Genomic DNA, 24,073 nt, shown 5'->3' on the forward strand with positions numbered 1-24,073 from the left:
AATGCATTTATGTAAGTCATGATACCTAACCAATTGCACTAATTGAGAATTTGAAGGGACATTCTCTGAGCCCAAGCCACACTCATGCCCCACTAATGACACGTAGCTGAAGAGGGGCTGGGGAGGAAGCGATCCAGAGAGTGAAATCAGCAGACTCCACAAGGGGAAGAATTAAACCCTCTTCCCCACCACTGCAAAAATCCGAATCATCTGATAGAAATGATAAAGAACTAGATAGAAGAAAAAGTGCAAACATTAAGGAAATAGCGAGGCAGAAGCAAATATTCAACAGGGGAGTTTATTAATGTGGCTGTGCAGGTGTTAAGAGGATTAACACACACGAAAGAAAAACCTCAGGCCTGGGACCGGAGGCGGAGCAGTTATCGGAGGCCTGGAGGTGGAGACAGGGACTCTGAGCCGCTGCCCAGACCCGGAGGGGAAAGGGGTCCTGCCTGCCCACTGCTGCTGTCCCCGACACTAGTTCTGGTAAGCTGCAAGGAGCCGGGGGCGGGGGGGACAGCTGCTTGGGGAACAGTGGTGGAAGCAGCTCGCACACAGCAGGTTCATGGCCGTTGTCCCCTCCAGCTAATTTCGGAGAGGACCCAGACCGGACCCCTGGGTCCAGGGCAGAGATGCAGTGGGTAAGTGGCATTTTGGAACGTGGAGGATAGAACGAGAAGGTCCAGTAAACAAATAATACGGTTTCTAGAAAAGAAGAGAGCACATTATTGAAGGAGGTGAAGGGCTGGGACTTATTTGAAATGACGAAAGATAGTAAATCCTCGCATCACAGAAGAATAAACATAAATCTACACTGAGGCATGCCACACGGAGGCCACGGAACAGCAAAGCCCAAGACACGTTCACAGTATTTTCCCAAATGCCGAGAACCGTTTCCCACGCACCGGGAACTGTAACCACCCCACTAAATTATCCTTCATAGGTGAGGACAGACAGTGGCTGAATTAGTGGGGACAATGCACTTTGCCTGTGTAGACACTGCTCTGAGAGCTCACACGTACCGGTGAGTTTAACCCGCACAAGAACCCCCATTAAGAAAGCACCATGCATACCCCACCTTGGTAGGTGACAAAATTTAAGTCCAAAACCTTACATAATTTTCCAAAGTGCATATGTGTCAGAGGACTAAAATAGTTCACAACTAATCTCAAAGAAGAAAAGTACCAAAGAGTCTATTTTATGTTGAAGGAAATTGATTCCAGAGAAGAGACGTAGGATGATAAAGCACAGAGTGAGGACTGACAATACTCCCGAACATATGGGTTCATCTCAGCAAAGCTCTACATAACCATAGGAAACCATAGTAACAATAGCGAAGACGAACTGAGAACCTAAGAACTCAAACACTAAACAATAATGAGATTCAGCCCAGAGGGATGGTCAGGGTTAAATAATGCTAAGGATTCACATTGGATGGAAGGAGGTGGGGATATTGCTTATACTTAGAATTGGTCCAGTTAGGAATGCTTTTTAAATACGCTTAAGCACAAAACAAAAGCATAAGGTATAACTACATTATATTGGAAAGACGATCATGGAAAAAAAATGTAATAGGTGAGAAATTCTAATTTTAAAAAGAGCTTGTAGGCTACGTTAATATCAGACCACAGACACTAATATCAACATGGCCACTATTTAATGGCAGTGGGGCACTTCACCGGGAAGATAGCATGATTCTAAAGTTCAGTTACCTGATAACAGCTTCAAATATATAAAGCAAAAGAACAGAATTCCAGAAAATTTTTGAAAAATTTATAAGCAGTGTTATAATTTAACACACTTCTGTCGATAACTAATAGGCATCGTGGTCAAAACACATGATATGATAATAAATCGCAAAATAAGACAACACACATATCAAAGAAATTATGGACATACCTAGAGCATGTGCTCAGCAACGGAAAAAATACACATTCTTTTCAGGCAGATGTAGAATATTTATAAAATTGATCATGCACTTGACGAAAAATTGAATTTCAGTAACTACCTGGCACCTGGGTGGCTCAGTCAGTTAAGCATCTGATTCTTGATTTCAGCTCAGGTCATGGTCTCACGGTGGGAAGACAGAGCCCCGCACTGGGCTCTGTGCTGACAGCTCAGAGTCTGCTTGGGATTCTCTCTCTCTCTGCCTCTGCCCCACTCATGCTCTCCCTCTCTCTCTCTAAAAATAAATTAATGAACTTAAAAAAATAATTGGTAAATAACACACTGCATCCTATCAAAAAATCCAGTGAGTTGAAGATAACAAAAAATAATGTATATTTGGAAAATTAAAAATGCTCTTCTAGGTAATTTATAAGTCGAAAAATTGTGGTAGGAACTGGAAAACATTTAGAAAGGAACAATAGTGAATATAGTGTCGAAACTCCTGATATGGTCTGGAAGCAGCACTTATCGGGAAATATATGATCATGAAAGATTACTTTAACAGGCAAAGCAGGGCTGCCTGGGTGGCTCAGTCAGTTAAGCATCTGACTTCAGCTCAGCTCACGATCTCATGGTTTGTGAGTTCGAGCCCCGCGTCGGACCATGTGCTTGCTGACAGCTCAGAGCCTGGAGCCTGCTTCCGATTCTGTGTCTCCCTCTCTGCCCCTCTCCCCCTCATGCTCTCTCTCTCTCTCTCTCTCTCTCTCTCTGTCAAAAATAAATAAACATTAAAACACACACACACACACACACACACACACATTCTGGGCTGCCCGGGTGGCTCAGTCCGTTAACCATCCGACTTTGGCCCAGGTCATGATCTCACGGTCCGCGAGTTTGAGCCCCACGTTGGGCTCTGTGTTGACAGTTCAGAGCCTGGAGCCTGCTTCGGATTCTGTGTCTCCCTCTCTCTCTGCCCCTCCCCTGCTCGCGCTCTCTCTTTCTGAAAAATAAACATTAAAAAAAAACAGACAAAACCAAGGGTCCAATATGAGTCATAAAAACATCATCACAAGAAAGAGAAGTAAAGGCAAAGGAAGTAGAAAGAAATCATATGGTGAAGAATGAAATTTAATGAAATAAAAATAAAAGGGGAAACAAGAATGATGAATTTACTTCTTTGGATCATCAAATACCACACCTGTGACAGAATGAATCTAGAAAGGAAGCACAATAAAGCCCTAGGAGGAATGAAACTGGGCCTAAATATACTGACAGCAGAGATTCAATCCATTACACAGAAATAAAAGAAATACCTTTAGGCCAGTAAATCTGAAGGTCTAGATGAAATAGATAACATCTATTATGAAATAGATAACATCTAGAAAAATACGACTTACCATACAGAGTTTGAAAGCAGTTAAAAAGTCTGACATGTAAAGTAATTCCAAAAATAGAGTTTCCTATTAAATGCCCGCCACCAAAACAGCAAAATCCAAAAACAAATCAACACACACACACACACACACACCCCCAACAAGAGCGAAGAACAGCCAACAACTTGGACAGTTGTACAGAAAGTCCCACAAGCGCTCCAGGTACGGATTATGTGAGCTCACACGCAGTGTCCTTCAGAGAGGGAAGGAGCAGCTGGCGGTCCTAACGCCTGGAGCACAGTGCGTGTGACCTTTGCACCAAACTCGGACAGAAGCAGCATGAGACAGGAAGGTCACACACAACCTCAGGTACCGAGCATAGACGCAGGCATCTGAATTAAAACACTAACAACCCCAGTCCGCATAAAAAGTTACATTATGACGAGTTCGGTCACAATGCAAGCATGGCTTGATATCAAAGCATCTATTAATGTAATTTATACTTTAACAGATAAAGGAGGAAAATGTAAAATTACCCAGGGAGATGTCAAGAAACATTTGATAAAATGGAACCTTTATGAAATAAATGGTTAAAACAGAAGAAAACTTAGCAAACCAGGAGAGAGTTCCTTGGTCTGAAAAACATTAACTACCAAACCCCTGTAGCAAAAGAGATTCTTAATTGTGAGACATTCCAAGCATTCATTCCCTTTAAAACCAGGGACCAATGAGCTGACCCATTATTACCACTTCAACATGCTCTCCAGATGTAAATCTGCTGACTGAGAAGCAAAGCAAAGCAAAGACCTATGAATTGGAAAAACTGAAAGAAAAATATGTTATTTTGAGATAAAATGACATCTGGGGTCAAGAAAATCTACAACTAAACTGCTAGAAACAGGCAGGTCAGGAAGCGCGGTCCTAGACGTCAGCCACACGACGACGGAAGAGAGCAAGTTTCAAGACCTGATTTACAATAACATCCTAAATTACAAAGTAGCTAGGAATAAATCCAAGGCAGGATGTGAAAGAGTTTTGTCTGTTTGTTCGTTTTAACAAAATGTTATTGGAAATCCTATAACATCTCAACGAATGAAGAGGCGTGGGATGTTTAGTCACCGTACCAGGTAGTGTGTGTATATGAGCAACAGCCTCTGGAGAGACTCTCCACATTCTGGATCCGGGACCGTTGTGTCCGTGGCCTTGTTCTGTAGAACGGGGTGCAGCTGTGTATCCTAGAGATGATCTCTCCCACGTGCAGAAGGCACGCACGCGGAATCATTCACGGAAGCATTATTTGCAGTTCATTTTAAAGAGAGCAACGCAAAGTTTCATCAAGAAGAGAATGGGAAAATCCTGGTAGGGAATTCGTGAGGTCCGGAGCTACACGTATCAGGCTGGTGAATACAAAAAATTAAGTCTAGGATGACAAAAGCAAGTTTGCTGGAAAGCCGTGGAATGATCCCATTGACGAAAACTTACAGACACAAACACGTATTATACCCTTTATGGAAATGATCGACAAATAGCACAAAGGGATCTTGTGTCTGGGGCTGAGCGCCTCCCCTTTCAGGAGACACGACTCTGGGAGGAAGAGAATAAAATTGTGAGGCAGCTTGGGGGCGGGGGGCTAGGAACATACCTGCTTTATTATTTCAAAGTCAAAAAGGAAGAAGGAAAGAGAAATCTCCCCCAAGTTATAGCAAAATCTCAAGTTTTGATAAAGCTGGAGCTGGCTGCGTACATGTCTTGTATCATTTGCGATACTTTTCCACAAGCTTGAAACAGTTCCTAACAAGAAGAAAGAAAGGGGAGGGAGAGGGAGAGGCCAGGAGGGAGGGGGAGGCCGGGAGGGGCAGGCGGAGAGCGACCCGAGCGGGCCAACAAGGGCGCCAGGCTGCTCGCGTCGCAGGGTTAGCTCGTCCTCCCGCCGAGAGGACGAAAGCCCCGGGTGTCTCCACAGGGCAAATACCGGAAACCGAGAGCGAAATAATGGGTTTATTGGAACAGCTCAACAAAGTTAAAAATCAAACATTCTGGGCACGGTATCACCCCCAGAAAAAAAACCGACTCGAGTTTTAACCGGCTGTGATCATGCCGTAGATGCAGGAAAGTGTCCCCGCGGAATTTATCCCCCGCACCATCAGGAAGACCTCAGCGAGATTTATTTCAGAGTTATAAAAAGATGTAAGGAGCATCATGGATCTTTGCCAAACCCAGAAAGGATGGGCCTGGTTTTCCTAGGGACTCCCCCACCACGCGTCACCCCCCACCGCGCATCGTCCTCGGCATCGGGACACATTCTTTATTCTTGTAGGACCTTCGCGTAGCATCTACCAGACGGCCCCGCACACAGCTGCGGGGCAAAGCCTCTTCCTGCCTGTGAGCACGAGTGTGCCCAGCGAAACCCACGTCCGCCAAGGGCCCACCCCCTACCTGGGGCGCACGCTTGTCACACCCTATAGCAGCCTTCAAAGCAGAGACAGCGCAGGCAGCTCTCCCCCCGATGCCACGAATACCAGAGCCCACGGATGCGGGGTCGTAAGAGGACTTGCGTGTGACTGTAATCTTCCTGAAAGGGGCGTTGCACCTGTCCCTTTCCGTGTCACCGTCGGCTGCGTCTTGCTGGATGGCTTCTAATCTTGGGTCGGTCGCAAAATTCAGAACTGTCATCTCCCCCTGGGGGCCACTGTGGTGGCCGTCTGTAGGGCGGGCAAAGCAACAGCCTGGCAACAAAAATGGACGATGATACAGGGACGGCTTCTCTCCTTCAGTTAGTCACTGGTGGTAGTGACAGAGCAAAAGATAATAATGACGCTTTCTCAGCCAGGGAAACACGCACTTCTCTGGCTGTTTGAAAGACACAGGGTGGCATACGAGGTCGTTTGTCATGGTGGTAAGTGTGTGTGAGAGAAAAGGGGACAAGGCGCCGGGGCTGGGGAGGCGCACAGGATGCCGAGCCCGGGAACAGGAAGGCTGGCGCCCTGCACAGGGGCTCCCACGTGCACCTGCTGCCGAAGCCACCGCCACATTCAACTCTTTGTCACCACAAGAGGGACAGCTTCCGGCCACCGAGCCAATGAAACGGTGCTGCGAGCCCCACCTCGCTGTGACCTCTGGGGTCCCACCACCCCTGTGGCCACGGCCACCGTCGACACCAGCCCGGTAGTGGCAGCAGGCAAGAAGTATCTCCTCTCCCTGCCCTTTGACCTCCTCCTAGCGCTTCCTGTCGGCAGATCCTGACAAGAAGCCGACTGGCAAGATCCAGGTGTCGGAATTTGCTGGCACCCACCCCCCAGTGGAGGGCAGAGAGCCCAAGGGGGACAATAGGGCTGAGACGGGGCAGCTAAGGAAGCCTGCGTTTGTTAAGCACTTGCTGTGTCTTAGCCACTATCCTAAGCACTACGCAGGCGTTACCTCCTTCAACCCTCAGAACAGCCCTGTGGGCTGGTCACTCCTACGACTTGTTCGGAAGACAGGGCAGCTATGTCTCCCACCAGCCGAGCTGCCCAGCTCACAGCCACTGAGTGACCGCAGCTAACGACACACGCTCAGCGCTGAGCCTGCTGCCAGCTGCCCGCATTCAGGTATGTTTTTAAAAATGTTTTATTACGTTTATAAAACGGAATTATTCACCTGGCACCCATACCTGGGTTTCTAATAGCATTCTCCAGTAAAAGGAGCCTAGGCTTCTTGGAGAAATGACTGAGTGTAGGGCTGGGAAGATCTTGTATTGCCAGAAAGTAGGGAAGTGTATATATATGTACACACACACACACACACACACACACACACACACATACACACACACCCCTTGCTGGGGGTACGTCAAAGGGTCAGGGTAGCCACCCGAAGGAGCTAGAACAACCTGAGCGACAAAATAAAGAAGCATTGGATCATCGCCCGAAGTGTATAATAATATCCATGGGTCCAAACAGACACAGATAATCAAATAAGTAAGTGAACGGAGGAAACAGACAACTCTCCTGAGCGGAATTCCAAGTAAGTGTCCTCAAGAATGAAACCTTCACTCCTCAGATGTGAGCGATTCATGACTCCCTTTCAAAGAATCCAGTGTGGACAGGGGTGGGGAGCCTCAGAGCGAGTTCACAGTGGAGAAGCCTGACAGACAGACCCCGGCCAGCTGACGACGGTCAACATCAGCATGTTGGTAGCCTGTGATACAACGTGATGGAAACAGCACCGCCCCCTCTGCGGTCCTCCTCCCCAAGCTCGTAACCTCAGTCTTAGCTGAGAAAAACACATGGCAAATCCCAACAGAGGGACATCCTAGAAACTGCCCGGCCAGTCCGCCATCAAAAATAAGGAAAGTCTGAGAAACTGTCACAGCCCAGAGGGGCCCAAGGAGCCATGAGGACTGGATGTAAGGTGGGGTCCCAGGTGGGATCCTGGAACAGGAAGAAAGGATCTCAGATAAAAACTACGGAAGTCTGAATCAAGTATGGACTTTAGTTAATAATACTGCATCGATATCGGCTCACTAACCCTGGCGGATGCACTATACTAACAACACAAGATGTTACTTTGCACTATCTTTGCAATTTTTCTGTAAATCTAAAAATACTCTGAACAAGAAGTTCACTTTTAGAAACTTAACTACGGAAGTTAAAGCAATCGATGCTCCGTGATGATTCACAAGTTTAGTTAGTAATAGAGAAAGGGGTAAGTTGACCACTTATTACTTACCTGAAACCACTTGTGCAGGTATTAGAAATACAGAGCCCACACCTGCCTACATCCCCTAAACAGACCATGGGGCTGCGTCCTACGCACTCCACTCAGGACCATTTCCTCTGCAAGACTGCCTTTGCTGCCCGGTTTGGCTCAGTGCTAGGACAGGCGGAGCCCCGGGGAGCCCTTGCAGGACCCTGCTTCCTTCCAAACAGATCTGGAAACAGATCTGGAAACAGATCTGGAAACAGATCTGGAAAACAGAGCGTTTTCCAGATCGGCCCAACCCCACTCGCCGTTGGGTGGACGGACGGAGGAAGGCCAGAGCCCAGCTGTCTGCCCCCCATGGTTCAGCTGATGCAAAGGCACAAGAAAGAGTTTTAGGAGGACAAACATTCAACCGTCTCAGAGAAGTAGTCCCTTCAGAAATCCTGCCATCTGCAGCAACGTGGATGGAACCGGAGGGGACTATGCTGAGTGAAGTAAGTCAGTCAGAGGACAGGTATCGTATGTTCTCACTCATACATGGGTCTTGAGAAACTTAACAGAAGACCCTGGGGGAGGGGAAGGGGAAGAAAACAGTTACAAACAGAGAGGGAGGGAGGCAAACCATCAGAGACTCTTAAATACAGAGAACAAGCTGAGGGTGGATGGGGGGTGGGGAGGGGAAATGGGTGACGGGCACTGAGGAGGGCGCCTGTTGGGATGAGCGCTGGGTGCCGCGTGGAAGCGATGAACCACGGAATCTACCCCCAAGACCAAGAGCACACTTTACACACTATGTTAGCCAATTTGACCATAAATTATATTTACAAAAAAAAAGGAAAGGAACACTGCACGGGCTCTCCAAGGTGCCAAGTGCTAGCCGGCGGCCCGACCGGCCCTCTGACGCTAGCTCGGACGTGTGCGTGGGGTGCAGCTCACAACGCAGGACGGGCGTCAGCGTCTGCGGCCGTGCGTCCCGTCTGTCCCGTTGTTCTGGGTGAATAAGGCTGAGGCCTGTGACGTCATTACCAACGCTTTTGAAATGTAGAGACTTACAGTTCAAACAAAAGTTCTAAGAAGATTGAGAAGAAAACGGCAAAGCTGATCTTCACATGAGACCATCACCTGAGAGGTGAAAACACCAGGAAAACGTCCAAGTTGATTACTGTTTCTTTCTGATTTTTTTTTTTTAAATAACACTCTCTGACTCATCTTCCTCCCTCTTTGAATGGATGGACCGTTTCCGGGTGTAGAACGTAGATGGGACTGACATGTTGCCCGCCTCTCTCTTGTTCTGAGCTACCCTACACGCCCCATCCGGCGACGGTCCAGCGACCCGAGGACACGGTGAGTGAATTATTCATCGACGCAGAACTGGCGAAACGCAGAGCTCGGGTAGACTCCGCTAAACCCGAGAGGCTTCGTCTGGCATAGGTTTTCAGCCGAGTTCCTGGCTCCCACAGTTGTGATCCGTTCAACAAACATCGAGCCGTTGGCCCACCCTGGAATCAGATGTCGTTACTCTGCCTGGCGTGAGCTCTAATCCTTACCATTAAATAAGATAAACTTACTCTTCCCGAACATTAGCCGCAGCACGTCCCCTTAAATAAGAACAGACTGAAGATCCCAAAATGCCCCAAAGTTATTCTCCAAAGACAATGCTGCCGATGACTTCTCCTAGATCAATCACCATTGAAGGTCGCCTGTCCTATTTGGCAATATTTGCTCAGTAACTAATAAAGATCAGCCTGTAGTTATTTATATTAGGTTATCATCTCTCCAGGGTGAAGCTTAATCCATTTTGCAATGTTTTTCCCAACAAGACAACATGAGTTTCTCCGCCTGAAAATGAATTAAGTGCACGGTTTCTAAATATGGGATCTGACATTGTTCTTGTTACAAAAAGCAATTTATTCCCCAAAAGGCTTACACTTCAAAGGTTATATAAAAAGGTTCAAATATCAATGCTATCCATTTTTCAATTACTGGGCTTCCTAACACCACTGGCTTTTGGACAGATAAGCAGTGGTATCAGTTTTCTTATTCAACATCTTATAGGTTTCCAATTCCACAGCACAGAGAAAGCAAATTTATTGTAATACATTTAGCTGCTTTGGAAACAGGAGAATCCAGTCTGTTTCCTCCAAGACTATAGAAGGTATCAAATAGCATCTTAAAGGGATATTTATGAAGTGCCCGATAGTAACGATTGCAATTGTAGATACAGCTTCAAGTGTCTACCTATAAACAGTCTCATATGTATATATATATATATATATATACACACACACACACACACACACACACACACACACACACACAAAGGTGAGGGGGCTGGGGAAAACGATTTTCAACGTATGAAAATGAAGGAGCCATGAAAACAATCCAAACATCTCCTAAAAGACAATCTACAGACACTTGTGTGTTCCTAAGAGGGAAGGAAAGAATCCTTTTGTCTTCGGTTGTGCCAGCAGATAAAAAGAAATGGCGTCATTCATATTTTCCTTCTGACAATTAAAAAGGATGCTTGGGGTTATGCCTGAAGGATCATGTGGCAAAAAGAAAGAACGTCCTGATACTCAGGGGGAGATTTTTTTTTTCTTGGTGTCAAGCCAGGCATGTCACATGAGACTTTTCATAATTGGGTAATAAGGACGGGGCGGTCTGATGGACACAGGTCTGGAGGTCCTTCTCAGGAAGAAAACAAAACTTACGAGGAAAGGGAGCTGACACTGGTCACAGGGAGTCACGGAGGCCGGGGTGCAGCGGCGGGGTACAGGCGTTCACTGCAGAGTCCCGCCCTGTACGGTGGCCTGTCTCCCCGGGGGTGGGGCCGTGGCCGTGGCGAGTGCCAGCTCTCCGCTCACGGGAGGGACGCTGCCTGCTCCCAGCCCCGCGGGGTGACCCGCGCACCCGCCCCGCCGCCGTGGACCCAAACGCAGACAGGTACGCCCACCGACAGCCCACGGGCACAGGACCCACCTGCAGGAAGTTCCCAGGTTAGACCCCAGAGACACGAGATTAGCAGCAGCCCCAGCAAGGGAAGAAGCACAGAGAGGGGACGAGGAGAGAAAGCGAGGCGTGAGAGGGCAGGAGCGGCAGGAGCACCAGAGCAGAGGCGGAGGGGACCGGCCGCGGGCTTCACAAGCACCCCCAGGTCTGGATACAGAAGGGAACGGGACCCCCTGTTCACAACAGCTAACACTGTGACGACGGCCACGCACAGCACCGAACCAGGTTCACCTGTACTTGACGGTCCCGCGTGGCCCATCCTTTCAAGGGTCCGCACTCCGCTGTCACCCCACTTCCCCTCGCTCCCCAGATATTCTCGTCCTAAAGGGAGCACCTTTACATCTTCCAAAATAACCCTCATAGGTCACCCTGCTTTTCAAACACATGCCCGCCCAGCTTACTCTTTTTCCCCTGTTCTTTCCCTGGAAAAGGGTGAATTCCTCTTCTGGAATTTCATTTGCTAATCCAAGCATGTCCTGTCCAGACACTCAGCTATGGCCTTGCAGGAAAAATATTTGGGGGGAGGGGCGAGGGGAGGGTGGACTCTCAGCCGAATGTTTTGGCCATTTTTTGAGCTAATTTCCACTTTTCCACTTTTCCTACTTGTAATGGGTTAAATTGTGTCCCCCCCCCCCCCAAGAAAGAAACGTTCAAGTCCTAACACCCAGGGCCTCAGAATGTGACCTTGTTTGGAAACAGGGCCACTGCAGATGTAACTATGTTACCGTGTGACCAGTGTCAGCTCCCTGATGTAACCAGTTAAGATGAGGTCATAATGGGGAGGGCGGGCCCCGATCCAATAGGATTGGTGTCCTTTTGAGAAGACAGAGACACCAAACAGAGACCAACTGAGACCAGAGGCAGAGACCGGAGTGAGGAGACTGCACACCAGGGAGTGAACGCCAAGGATCACCAGCAGCCGCCGGAAGCTGGAAGGCAGAGAGGGACTCCCCTACCTGTTTCAGAGGGAGCACGGCCCTGCTCACACCCGTTTTAGACCGTTTTAGACCTCTGGCCTCCAGAACCGGGGGAGGAGACATTGTTTGAAGCCTCCTGGTTTGTGCGCTTTGTCACGGCCGCTCTGGAAACTGACACACACCCACGGCCACGACAAAGGCCCTTCACCACTGAGCTTGTGTCCAGCACCTTTCATGTTCCTCTGTGAAACAGCACCTGAGCAGGACGAACGCTGCAGGTGCGGGTGAGCCAGGACCCTCAGGAAGCAGCTGTCCGCAGAGGAGACACCTACAAACAAGAGAGCACAGACTTACACGGATGCCCGTGTCGAACTGATTCCGTCAGGTGAAGTCTTCGTGGAGTGTGGACTGGACACGGTGGGGGGTGAGTGGTCAGCTGTGAACACCGTGGATGGTCTACATCATCTGCTGCCCGTTAAACTGCCAGAGTTTATTGACCACACCTCTTACCAGACAGCTTCTCTGCTATTGGCTTCAACGAATCAGGAAACGAAAATTTATAAACCAAGTAAGGACATATTATGAATCTGCTCCTTTCAAGCACACAACACATTTATCGGTTTCTATGTGCCATCGGATTGGAGGCATCACGAAACAAGATTCACACAAATCCTGAAGGACACCTAAGGCTTTTATCTGAAAGTCTAGAAAAGTCTGGAGTGACGCTCCTGGTTACATACTGGTTCCACCTGCACTGAGAGCTCTCTCCGGCTCCTGGAACTCCTTGTGGCATTAGTCTCTGCCCATAAGTCTTCTACAAGGAAGCAAGCTTGTCAGCTCAAAATTTGACCTTCGATTTCACGTATTTTGTTCAGGAAAGCACGTTACCCGACACCCAGAGGAGCACAACAGAAAGCCCCCTGAGGCCGTGCTTCCCTTCCTGAATATCAGCTCGGAGAACCTCCCAGTCTTGATGGAAATTTTCACTCGTGGGCATTTTTCTCACACGCTTCACTGAGTCTTCAAAACAACTGGATTTCTATTGGGTATGTGTTAGGAACGCCAAAGAAATTAATGATGAACAATGCAATGAACCTCAGTTATTCTGATGGGGGAAAAGACAACTTCTAAGGCTGGAGGCACTTGTGAGGCAACAGTGCCCATTTTCTGGGCTATCCTCCATCCAGATGCAGGTGACCAGCGTCCAGGTGATGCGGCAGTCCTGCGTTAAGTGTTTTCATGTACCGACTCATACGATCCCACCACTCTCCTCCGGAGCCTATGAGACAGGAACCCTTATTTTTCTCATATTATCTATGAGAAAACTAAAGCAATGGGAAGGCTGGCTTCTAATACCTAATTAGTTGATGTACCAAGAGGATTCTGCATCCTGGGTGCTATCTGGAGATCTCTTGGGGACACGTGATACGTGGATCGCCTGGGACCCGTGTGGCCGTGGGCAGTGCACCCTCAGGAAGGGTCCTGGGGAAGTGGCCTTGAAGTCAGTAGCTCAGCCACGTCAGAATGATGCACCTTGTCTCACCCCAAGCCCTGAAGTTCAAGTACAGATCTCACGTTCCCCTCCATTTCAGTCATTAGCAACAAGCGGATGTAAGCGTAGGCACCAGGCACACCTGTGCTGGGGAGCCACAGGTTAATCGTTAGGGGCCATTGGCTCCTTGTGCAGACTGACCTCAAGGGACAAGGAGGAGGGGTTTCCACGATGGCTGTCGTGTGGCCTTTTCCACGCACCACATCCTCGAGCCCACCAGGAGGTTTTGTGAATTACCTCATCAATGCAATAAAAACAACAATACAAATGGCCCTGTGATGGAATATGTTCTTTATTTAAAAGCCAAAGGGTAAGAAATGGTTTTTGTGGGTCAGCAAGTTTTGCTAAATCTGATAAGTGCCTGGATCGGTTTTTAAATGCACGTTTGTATGTCTTCCGGCTACGTAAGCAAACTGCCTTCGGTGGCTATTTCCTGGCCGAGAGTGAGCGACGGGGATAGACCTCACCCAGGAAGTCATCAGACCCAACCTTCTGAGCTTGGGTGGTGCTCACAGGGAAACCTCGAATCTCAACGGGTACTTGTGGCTTTATCTTAATTAATATCTTCTCTCTCTGTCTCTCTATGAAAAAAATCACAGTGTAACTGGTGTGGTTTTTAAAAAAGAATAGTACTTAATTGCCATTCTAGCTCTACCATAAAATTATATCTACAATCATTATAATTTTGAATGTTTTTTGAAAGTACCTGTGTTTTGTTCTCTCTCTCTCAGCGAGCAGACAGAGCCAGGAGGAGCAGTCGACATTTCATAGGATGTTTGCCGTAGACGCCTTTCTCCTACTGATGTATTCCAGAAGACAAATGTACTAGTCTAAATTAGTTTTTTTTTTCCTTCTTTCCCTGCTGGTAATTAGCACTAGAGGGGATGGGTCTGAGTTAACTATTAATAGTTTAGAAGTAAACCTGAATTTTAGCAACAACACATTACCAGACAGTAAAAACCTGATTCTTCTGCTTCTGTTAAGAGCTTATCAATGAATGGAAGCTTCCAACTGTGTCTGACTATCGAACAATCGTGTTCCCAGCTGATGTTCGTTTATGCTGCACACTGCTGTATACCTGCACTGTTGTCTAACAGTGTTAATCTCTCCTAGCTGTGAGGGGTGCACAGAGAGCTTCCACAACGTCCCCGAGCCATCGGGCGACGCCTCCGCTCACACACCAGCCTTCGGGACTCCCCACGTCTCGCTGGAGCTCCTCTGCCTGGACGTGGGGACCTAACCCAAAGCAAGGGCAGATTACGCAGCACGGAGGACCCCTGCCTCCGGCTAGGTTAACCGAGTCGACCAGGACGTCTGTTACTCTCCTGCGTGTGCTTGGAGGAAAACAAGAAACAGAGTGAGGGCAGGTGGGCACGTCCGGCACCTACACGGGGCCGGGCACGCGGGGGCTCATAGCAGCCCTCCTCCCTCTTCGCCAAGCGTTTACGTCTAACTATATTTAACCCTCACCAAAATGCAATGTGGCAGTAATGGACCCACCTCCCAGATGCGAAACTTAAGCTCAGAGAGGCTGGGGACTTCGTAAGGTCACATGAGCGGTAACCGGCAGACTCAGGGGTCTGTCCAGGTGGATGGGCCCAAAGGTCGACCGTTGTCACTGGACCACGTGCCGCGCGTGATGGCCGTCCTCTGCCCTGTGCCCTTTGTCTTCCTCCTCCTGGTTAATCCTCCTGAGAAGAACACAGAAATATGTAAACTCGAGGAACAGGAAATAAAATTTCTGGAGCTTAGTGACGGCAAGCTGGAATGTGCAGAGAGCCCGTGGCCGGGACGGGAAACGTCGGTAGATGTGCCACAGCATTCGTCCGGAGCGTCCTTCCCCGCGGGAGAACGTGAGCCATCCCACCCGGCACCTCCACCCACCCGTGCCCTGCTCTCTCTCCCAGCCGCTGCCCGGCGCCCGGTCCTGCCACTTGTCACCAAATACCCAGTGTTGTATTTCGTCAGTAAAACGGAGCGAAAAGTCCTTGCCCGGAAATCCTCGGAGGGCCGTTTGAAGAGCGAGCGACAAGAGCTGTGGAAAAGAAGACGAACACACAAGCCCAGTGTGGCATCGCTGCTGTCCTGCTCGAGTCTGACTGCTCCTCTGGCACCTGCAGGTGCACGGGGCGGGGTCCCCAGGCGGCCCGACGGCAGGAGCCGGCCGGCTACCGCGGACACCTGGGCCCTCAGGCAGCCGCAGACCAAAGTCCACACGAGACGCTGTACTTTTAGTTAAATCGAGCCTTCCTCCGAATTAAATGCCCTCCCAAGATAGGACAGTATCCTTTCATCAACACAATGTATTACAATCAATTTACTAGTTAGGACATTAAAAAGTGACCCTCAGACCTTAAGCACCCTCTCTGCCCCATAAAAATCCCTCCGGCCACAAGGCTGCCTCGCAGCCCCCAAACCCTGCGGCCGGAGCGGGCATTACCTGCCCTGAGACACAGAGAGTGTGGCGCTGGCCAGGACGCCTGCCTTCTGTGAGCTATTCAAGGCGCGTGCCTCTAATAAGGCCACGTGCCCTTCGGAGATGTGACTCCTGTTAGACCCAGGGTTGCAGCCACGTCAAAGGCAGCATCTGTCCACCCCAGCCCCACAGCAGCTGGCTTACCCCAGTCCACTGCTTGACGTAGTTCCTGCCCAACCTCTAAGCTGCTTTTGGGTGAAACTACGAGGCTATGTTGTGGCAAATAGCTAACCTTTTTTTTTCTTAATTTTTTTTAATGTTTATTTATTTTTGACAGAGAGAGAGACAGAGAGACAGAGCGTGAGCAGGGGAGGGGCAGAGACAGAGGGAGACACAGGATCCGAAGCAGGCTCCGGGCTCCGAGCTGTCGGCACAGAGCCCGACGCGGGTCTGGAACTCCCGAACCGTGAGATCGCGACCTGAGCCGAAGTCGGACGCCCAACCGACCGAGCCCCGCAGGAGCCCGCTAACCCTTGCCTGCATGCACACACCGTATGGACAAAAGGCGTCTTACAGAAAGATACGCGAACAAGGCTGGGGTAAAATCGCGTGGCCTTTCCAGCTGCAGCCCGTTCTCACCAGCACGGCTGCTGGGCCTAGAGCCCCCGAGCCCAACACCCTTCACTGTCCTGTGTGTGAGGCAGCCCCTCCTGTCCGGCCTGGAGGGCTGTGGGGACCAGAGGACCACCTGCTGGAGGGCCGAGGCTTCTCCACCCGCTTCTCCTCGACACTCCTGTACCAACAGGCAAGCCACACACCACCAGGCGCGGTCGTTTTAAGTGCACAATTCAATGATTTTTAGTACATGTACAGCCATGCACAATCGCTGTCACCTCCCCCGCCGAAAGAGACCCAGGGCCCGCTCGCGGCCCCAGCCACAGCCACGGTACTCGGCCACTTTGAAAACGACAGTTGTTCAGACCCCACTGCGGAGCCCTCGGGGGTGGGGGTGGGGGAGGGGGTGGGGGCGGGGGCGGGTCCCCACCCGCTGTGTCCTAACACCTCCTCAGGGGAGTCAGGCTTGCCCCAGGTCCGAGAAGCACCCCGAAAGGGAGGAAGCTCTCGGGTGGCTCCAGGAGAGGAGCCACCGGGCAGTGACGTGGTACGTGGTTCCCAGGAGCACAGGTTCGGGACCAGAAGTCTCCAAAGCAACATCCCGAGCTGCTCTTCTCACAGGGACGTGCGTAGAGATGCTGCTTTTTAATACGGAACGAGCTTGGTCATTTCATCAAGATGTCAAGCCCATAAAGATTCTTCCCTTGACTATATTTTCTGTCTTAATGTTAGAACTTGTTTAGAAAACTCTTTGTCTTTCATGCAAAGTCCTAAAGCGTATCAATTTAAATCTCAGTGACAATAAAACGCCACAAAGCACTGTACCTCCCCAAACTCATGCATTTCCTGTTCTTATAAAAGCCAAATGAGTTCATCATAATTAATGCTATAGAACAGATCCTGCATAATAATAATTAACCACATATTGTTAAGTGCTATCAAAAATGCATGGCACTTAATTAGCTTGAAAACAACATTCGCTGCGTATTACAAAGTGAGCTGATGTTGGTCTTGGGATGATCATTCTTCAGCAGGAAGCACTTTTCTTAACAGTCTTGTAATGTATTTATTAGTACTTCAATAATATTGAATTAGTACACTAGCAATTTAGCTTAAATATTCCATTTCAATTAAACATTTGACCTCTTTGAACCCTCTGGAATTCTCAAATTCGGGACCAGTTTGTAATTATGCCATTTGTGGATACAGTATGATATAATAACTCCAGAGTTTTATTGCCTTAGTACCTAATGGAGATGTTCGGTGTGATGAAATTGTCCAACGCGCCCGCACCAGTTCCCCTGGGGGTGCGGATGGGGTGGGGCCGTCCGTCACAAGGTCTCTCAAGGTCATGAGGGAAAAACGTGGCAATGGCTGAGCCTCAAGACCAGATCGGCCAGCAAACTGCTGTTCGCTCCCGCCCCGGTCACGGCCTGGCCTGTTTCCTGAGGCTAGTTCGTCTGCCCTCCCGGTATTTTCTTTTCTATGAAATGGGATAATATTGCTAAATTCACTGAACCTCCCGAAACCCCTTGGAGACCACACTAGTCTAAAATTTATATGTAAATGACTTTCTGCTAATTGGTGATAAGAATAATTTAGTAAAATGTGGGATTATGATACAATCTTTTATGGGAAGAATTATCATGAACCTCATTTTTATTCTGAAAAGAAAATGAAACTTCATTAAGATTGTCATGTTGGATTTGCATTTATATTGGCCTTTAAAAGTCATGGAGGCAACTACTACCTATAAATAAATAACATAGCTGTGTATTTAAGTACAGTGCTTTGTCTGTTGAACAAAAATGCCAGCTCTTGACCATATGTTGCATAATCTTTTCCTAAAATTGTGTGACTTTTCATTACTCATCATTAAGCCAGGTAGGGGTAGGAATCCGAGAATGGTCCCTCCCAGGGCAAAATCCCTCCTCCTCTGTGGCCCCGTGGAGCTAGAACGCCCAGTATCTGCCCTCAAACTACAGTGAGGTGAGAAGTCCTGAGTACCAGCTACAGACATTTTGGCTGGAAAGGGAGAAAAGGGGAGGAAAAAGGAGTCACTGGTCCCAAGCAATTTCAAAATGGGAAAGCCCCTCACTTTTCAAGGCGTGAGGTCAATCCTCTGTGGCTCACGGCTCTGCCCCTGAATCATCTTTCTTTTGTCTTGAAGGATAGCGTTTACTCTCCGCTGAGTGTTTTCATTAGTCCGTTTCCCGCCTGTCCACGTTTCGGGATCTGACAGCCTTCTTTCCCTCTGCGATCCCCCTTTTCCTCTCGGACCCATCTGGCCGTGTTCTGGTGACGTGAAGCCCCTGAGAACCGCGGGGACCACGCGTGCGTGCCGCAGAGCCCGCTCCGGCCGGGGGGCGCGGGGTCACTGCCAGCGGGTCTGGGATGCTCTCGGGCTTCACGGAGGCATCTCTCCGCCAGACCTTAATCTCCTCAGAGAGCCTTGTGTGCGTCTGCGTGACCGATCACTCTGACCCTCGGATCCTTCCCAGGTACTAGTGAGAGACTGAACAGCCACACCCTCCGCTTTTCCCCCCGGAGCAAAGATCCCTGCCAGCGGATCTCTTAATGTTGGTGTATTTTGCGATCTGGATGGACTGAGAACCTCCCACGTGATCCAGACTTAGTCCCTTTCATGTCATGGTTTTTCTCCCAGTTTCCCCCCGCCTTCCTGCTTTGGTCTACGAGCACCAGGCAGACATCAGGCTACGCCCTCAACACTTGGCCGGCAGCCGCTTCAGATAAATGATTTCACGGCTCACAAGTTCTTGCCGCGCAACCACAGGCACGGCCCCACCCAGGTTGTGGCCTCTGTAACGAGGCTCCCCTTCCTGCAACGCTGGGGTAGGCGCCCTGGCGTCTCCCCAGCCCTCACTGACAGCGAACTCCCGTCTAGATTTCCGCAAACGGCCTGTGAGGCTCACGGCTCACGTGCCTTCCGTCCGTCTGTCCGTCTGCCCGACACGTGTAGCTTTCTCCTTTGTGGACTTCTGCTTCCGGCCTCGCCCACTGTCCGGCTCCAAATACACTTCTCTGTTCTTAGGTATAGTTTACAGCAACACCCTACCTTCAGGCAAAAACGTGTTGCGTTGTGTTGTCCCTTAAGCAGTCTGGGCAAGAGTCCAGCTGTACCATTAACATATATGCATCGCGCGTATAGACACACGTGCGATCCATCTATCGGGTCTGTTTCTCCTGAATTTGCGGAGCATGTGGAACACACATATACAACGTGTCTCAACACGTAGCAAATTGGCTCAGGTGGTACTGGGAACCCACAGGTCTAATACCCGCAGGACAGGCCATGCAGCTGGAACTCGGACCGGAGCTGTGGGCTTCAGGAGGCCCCCTCTCCCCCGGGAAACCTCAGTCTTTGCTCTGACAGACTCGCCTGATTGGATGAGGCCCACCCCGTCTCGAGGGTGACCTCTTTGCTCAGGGTGAGCCGATGGGTGATTCCAAGCACGTGCACACACCGCGGCCCACAGCCCCCACCCACGTTGGGGCCAACAGCTGGGGCTGTGGCCTCGACACTCGGTGTCCTTTCCCCACCCCCCACCGCCTTCATTGGCTCTGCCTCTCCTGAGGCCCCCATCACGTGCTCCACGCCACATCATCACGCTTCCCGAGGGGGACACTCAGGGAAAGACCCAAGAGACATTCGACGTGTGGGGCGACCAAAACAGGATTCGCCGGTGCACTTGGGAGCTCGAAACCCAGCTACTGAAAGGAAGGAACGAGAGAAACAGGGATGGGAGCAGGAACTTTGACGTAACAGACGGCGAAGAAGAAAAGGCAGGACGAGAACAGAGAAAAGAGATGCCTGTTTCATATCATAAAAGACCACATAACGTGAGTTTTTACTCTGTAACTTTCCCACAGACCAGACCACGCCTGCTACCCACGCACTGGTACACATCCTCCGGGCGTTCTCGATACAATAGCGACGTCACGGGTGGCGCAGAAGGGGCGTGGGCTCGCGGGGACAGGACATGAGCGCCCACAGGGCTGCCCTGGCGACGCCCCAGCCGTCGGGCGGCGGGCACTGGCTGTGTCCCGGCTCCGAGTGCAGATGGCACTACCCTGAGAGAGCGCTGGTGGTGACTTTCGGCTGCTCCTAGAAACACTCGGACCAAGACGGAAAGGCCAACACATTCCAGGGGGTGTTGGCCTCCCGAATGTACGAAGGCCACGCTGCCTGCTCCTCGGGCCCCTCGGTTGGCCGTCTCGCTGCTTCGTTAGCTGACCTGTGAGCGGCCACACCGGCCCTTGGATTCACGCCTCTTCCTGCTCAAATACGCGTCTGGGCCCACCCCGCCCGTGTCCACAACCTCGGGGCCCAGTTCTGAGACGCATGTGGAAGGCGAGCTGCCTGGCCCTCCACCTGTCACATCCGGGCCACATCAGCCCAGGTCAAGCTCGTCATCGGCTCCAGCCTTACGCAGACCCGGGTCCTCTGCCGGCAACTCTCCCCTCCTCCCCCTGCACTCCTGCTGCCTCCCGCAGCCTCCGGATCTCAGCCTTTTCCGTGGAGGCGGAGGGGGCCCTCTGTCCCCTGCCCGCGGCCCCGAGGCTTCTGCCCTGCAGTCCCCGTCCCCCGCTAGACTCCAGACTCCTGGAGGGGGCTGGGGATCGGATCGACTGAGCTCACAGTAGGTGCTCAGTAAACATCCTCGAATAGATGACTTCGGGCTATCGACGCGCACACTCCGTCACCGTCTGTGACCTCTGAGGCGGGAGGCAGGCTCACCTCGGGCACGGCACTTAAAGGACGTCCGAAATCCCAGCAATGAGGCTAAATAAAGATTCGGCGCGATGTTTCTTAATAAGTCAGAATTAGGGTAAAAAATCCATCAACCAAGTATCAAAAGGTGCGATCGCTATTACTGATTTCCTTCAGCCAATAGGGCTCCGCGGGACGCTGCTACTGATCCCGGCTCCACTCGCCGCGTGGGCGGTTTGCATCATCGATTGTTTGCATAAATTTTGATTGTTTTAAATTGTGCTCAAAAGTCACTGATTGTTGTGTCTGCACTTCACGGAGCCTGCTTCAGTTCTGCGCGTTCGCCCACCGGCCCCGCACTGCGGTCTCCTGATGCTCCGGGCGGCCAGGGCGCTTCTCGGCCTGTGCCCAGGCGGAGGGCCCGTCTCGGGGGCTTCGTTTTTGGCCCTGACGTGGACGTTCTTTTCCGGGTGTCTTTTCTTGGGTTTGTTAACGCAAGATCAGGACGAGGATCAGAGGAACCTCCGCTGATAGGGTCGTAGCCCCCAAAGCCCTTAATAAATTCTTCCTCTGTGCCCCATTTGTTACATATCTGGTTAGCGCGAGTCCATACGGACAGTGAGATAATGTAAATGTATGGGTCTTCATTTACGGTCAACTTCCCTCACATACTTCCAGAGTCCAAATCTCCTCCCTATTTGTTCAAGCTGTGCCTGCAGTGCACGTGTGCAGGGACAGGCTGCCAAGAGCTCACGCACCGGCCCCGTGCTCCTCCCTCGGGACCTTCTTTTAGCTTCTGTGGGGCTCACGTTCGGTTCCAGGGCTCGTAGCTAGACCAGGCATGGCAGGTGCCCTCGCTCTGGCCGCTGGCTGATTCCAGCGAAAACTCCTCTTCAAATATACCACCTGTTCTTGTGGCACCCTGGTAGCTCAGTTCGGTTAAGAGTCCGACTCTTGATTTCGGCTCAGGTCGTGATCTCACAGTTGGTGTGTCAGAGCCCTGCGTCGGGCTCGGTGCTGACAGCGCGGAGCCTGCTTGGGATTCTCTCTCTCTGCCCGCCCCCCCCAGATGTGCCCTCTCTCTCTCTCTCTCTCTCTCTCTCTCTGTCTGTCTCTCTCTCTCAAAATACATAAATAAACTTAAAAATTAAAAAAAAAATAAATGAATGTATCACCTCCTCTTAAATTCAGTGGGTGCCAGACTGAGTTCAGTAACTGTATAGTGAACTAACTTTACCCAAAGAGAGCTGCGGCCACAGTCGTGGCTCCCGATGGGCGACCTCTACATTCTCGGAATTTCTAGAGTCATAGGAAGTCTTTGTAACTCATGGCACACCTGGCTTGATGCTAATAAGGTGACCCATATGGGGCTCGTTCCACAAGAAAGCACAACCCTAGGGTGAGGGTGGGGATTTTCATGCCAGGTGAGGGCAGCCCCACCTTCTCAGAGGGACAGGGCTGGAGACCAGTTAAAGCAAGTGGGCAAGACTCCAGGCAGCCACGGCTACCTACTGAGACCCCAGTAAACACTCGGGACAGCAGTCCAGACTGTTTCCTGGGTTGCTGACTCTGAGCATAGAGCCAAGCATGTTGCCAGGACGGCAGCCTTTCCCTGGGGACGACAGAAGCCTCTTAGTCCCAGATCCGCCCCAGGGCCTCTCCCGGGGGCTGGTCCTACCCGCCTCCTTTCGCCGCAATGCAACGGGCACCTTATGAATCTCACTCTCCTGAGCAACGCGGGTCCTTTCAGAGCAACGCTGAACCCGAGGAGACGACGGGAGCCCCAAATGCTGCCAGCTAATCTGAGTGAGAATAACCCAGGGGCCCCCAGTGAGGCTTTGTCTGGAGTGGGGATAGACCTGGCTGTCCAGTGGGCGGCGCCCTTAGCCTCCGTGGGCACAAGCCCAGGGGCAGCTCCGAATAGCATCTATGTACCTGGTATGGGCAGCTGACCCTGGCAGATCCCTGGGCGGGCTCTGTAGGGAACCTCCTGGGAATCACCGTTCCTCACAGGTACCACGTTTGGGCAGTCAGAAAGGATGATCTTATCCCCAGGACACGCGATGTTCTTACCTTCACGGACGTGCTGGTGCAGTCCAGTAGGAAGACAGCATCCCGACTGAGCCTGGTTTCGGCAGGAAACTCCAGAGAGTCTCCTGTGGGTCTGGAGTGGAATTTCAGCCCTGCACTGGGCTTTCATTTGTCGTTCTGTGCACACGTCGATTCCGTCGTCAGGCCCGTCGGTTTAGTTACCGGGCGTTTGGATCAGTCCTGCTTACCTAACAACAGATGCCTCCAGAACGCCAGCACCGGCTTCGCTTTCTGCATTTGATGTTCGCAGCAGCTTCTCCTGCTGGCCCACCTACCCCCGCACAACCTAAATTTAAACCCAAACAAAGTTGCTCTTGACTTTGAGTACTTTCCGGTTTTTCAGATCAACTCGTATTTAGTGGACTTTGGTTGAATGTACAAGAGCCAGTGTCAATCTGCCTACTGTCAGGTCTTGTCCTTTGGAGTTTATGACAACCTCACAGCCCTCAGCTCATGCACCCGGCTCCCCCCACCCCGCCTTTCTGCGGCACAGCCCTGGCCTTGGCCGGCGCGGTAAAGACTGTCTTCATTCGCAGTGAGAGATCGTCCTCTGCCGGGAACCTCCCTGAAACGGGTTAAGGCTCTGATGGTGCAGGAAGTGGTGCATCTCGTAAGAACAAACAGGCACATGAAAGTATTAATATGGCAGGATTATAATTACATAAACATTCCAAAACTCTGCTCAGAAATGCCTGGAGGCATATGCAGTGAGATGTTAGCAGTTGGCATGTTTGAGTAGAAGAATTGCTCCCTTTTTCTGCTTTACGGATCCTTAAATCCTCCCTAATAAAAGCGTTC

The 24,073-nt window shown here is 50.6% G+C and overlaps 2 long non-coding RNA genes across 4 annotated transcripts; one reads left to right on the forward strand and one right to left on the reverse strand.

Annotated features, from left to right (window-relative positions):
• Positions 1 to 279: 279 nt before the first annotated feature.
• Positions 280 to 11,636, reverse strand: LOC132665141 (uncharacterized). Its single transcript, XR_009604000.3, has 2 exons — positions 11,354 to 11,636; positions 280 to 705 (listed from the first exon to the last, which is right to left on the reverse strand). It is a non-coding gene; the product is annotated as an uncharacterized LOC132665141 (long non-coding RNA).
• Positions 11,637 to 11,747: 111 nt separating this feature from the next.
• On the forward strand, positions 11,748 to 15,634 carry LOC132664959 (uncharacterized). Of its 3 annotated transcripts, none has more exons than XR_009603929.3 (3): positions 11,762 to 13,957; positions 14,153 to 14,243; positions 14,406 to 15,634. It is a non-coding gene; the product is annotated as an uncharacterized LOC132664959 (long non-coding RNA). The 3 variants fall into 3 exon arrangements; XR_009603930.3 differs by having other exon boundaries at positions 14,535 to 15,634; XR_009603928.3 differs by having other exon boundaries at positions 11,748 to 13,957; positions 14,153 to 14,419.
• Positions 15,635 to 24,073: the final 8,439 nt, after the last annotated feature.

The sequence above is a fragment of the Panthera onca genome, chromosome D3 (assembly GCF_046562875.1).
Source record: "Panthera onca isolate mPanOnc1 chromosome D3, mPanOnc1 haplotype 2, whole genome shotgun sequence".
Taxonomy (NCBI): Eukaryota; Metazoa; Chordata; class Mammalia; order Carnivora; family Felidae; genus Panthera; species Panthera onca.